The sequence below is a fragment of the Corylus avellana genome, chromosome 1 (assembly GCF_965113065.1).
Source record: "Corylus avellana chromosome 1, dhCorAvel1.hap1.2, whole genome shotgun sequence".
NCBI lineage: Eukaryota > Viridiplantae > Streptophyta > Magnoliopsida > Fagales > Betulaceae > Corylus > Corylus avellana.
This window is the reverse complement of record NC_142490.1, coordinates 39,235,231-39,237,031: the sequence shown is the minus strand read 5'-3', so window position 1 is coordinate 39,237,031 and position 1,801 is coordinate 39,235,231.

Below are 1,801 nucleotides of genomic sequence, written 5' to 3'. Positions count from 1 at the left end.
TGAACTAAAAGATAAGACCTTTAATTTTCGTTTAATTTATATAAATTATAATATGTTAAAACATTGTTGGTCTGGGAAAAAAATATGTTAAGAAGAATAATTACCTCCAATTAGAATTTTTAGGCCAATAGATTATGTTTTGGGTAAAGTCCACATACCCCCCTCAAACTACCATCCAATTGACAATGTTCCTCACAAACTTTTAATTGTGACAATATCTCCACCAAACTACCAAAACATTGTCAATGTCCCCCCCAAGACTAGCAATAAGACAAAAATGCCTCTATAGATTTCTCAATAAGACAAAAATACCCTATAAATTCAAAAAAAAATTGATTTGTTTTTTAAAACAAAAAATTTTAATTTAAAAATAATATTTAAAAAAAAAAAACAAATTTTTTTAAACAAAAATTTTTATTTTTTTTAAACGGAAATTTTTATTTATTTTTTTTTTTAAAAAAAAAAAAAACTATTTTTTTATTTAGTTTTAAAAAACAAAAAATTTTAATTTTCTAAACAAAAATTTTATTTTTTTAAACGTAAATTTTTCTTTAAATAAAATTATAAAACGAAAATTTTCTATTTTTATTAAAAAAAAAAAAATCAAAATTTTTTTAATTTTTTTCGTATAAAATTGATTTAAAAAAAAAAAATTTGGAAATTTTTTTTTTTTTTTTTTTGTTAGTTATAGGATTTTTCTACAAGTCTTAGTTTTTTTTTTTTAACAAAAAAAATTTTACTTAGGGTAACTTCGTCATTAAAGGAACATTGACAATTTTTGGTAGTTTGAAAGGGATATTGTCACAATTAAAAGTTTGGGAGGGGGGAACATTGTCAATTGAGTGATAGTTTGAGGGGGTTATGTGAACTTTCCCTTTATGTTTTTGTTAATGTTGGAGAGTGGAGAAAGAGAAAGATAGAGATGGAGAGATATTAATGTTGGAGGGTGGAGTTAGAAAGATGTGGAATGAGACTGAAAGACTTGGGGAGAGCAAAGAGAGAGAGAGAGAGAGAGAGACGTTAAGAGAGGAAAAAAAGAGAGATAGAGAGAAAAAAAAAATATGAACCGTTCGATTTTTAACTGTTCACATTTTAAAATAATGAGTTAAAAAATCGGTTTACTCTTTAAAAAAGTTGGTCTTTCAATCAAGATTTAATGCAATCCAATAAATCATCTTTTTATTTCAATACAAATAAAACCTATATAATTCCAAATATTAAAAAAAAAAAAGAAGCAAAGTAATATTGCTTTCAAAAGTAGAGAAAAAATGCTTGAAAATCCGAGTAAATTACACAAATATATATATATATATATATATATATATATATATAAACATTCAAATGAATTAAAAGATAAGACCTTTAATTTTCGTTTAATTTATATAAATTAGAATATGTTAAAACATTGTTGGTCTTGAAAAAAAAAATGTTAAGAAGAATAATTACCTCAAATTTGAATTTTTAGGCCAATAGATTATGTTTTTGTTAATGTTGGAGAGTCGAGAAAGAGAAAGATAGAGATGGGGAGAAAAAAGAGGAGAGACATTAATGTTGGAGGGTGGAGGGAGAAAGTTTTTTTTTTTGAAATTAAGAGAGAGATGTTGAATGAGAGTGAAAGACTTGGAGAGAAAAGAGAGAGAGAGACGTGGAGAGTGAGGAAAAAAATGGAGAGAGAGAGAGAGAGAGAGAGAGAGAGAGAGATATGAATAGTTCAAAAGAGAGATGTTGAATGAGAGTGAATGACTTGGAGCGAGAAAAGAGAGAGAGAGAGAGACGTTGAGAGAGGAAAAAAAGAGAGATA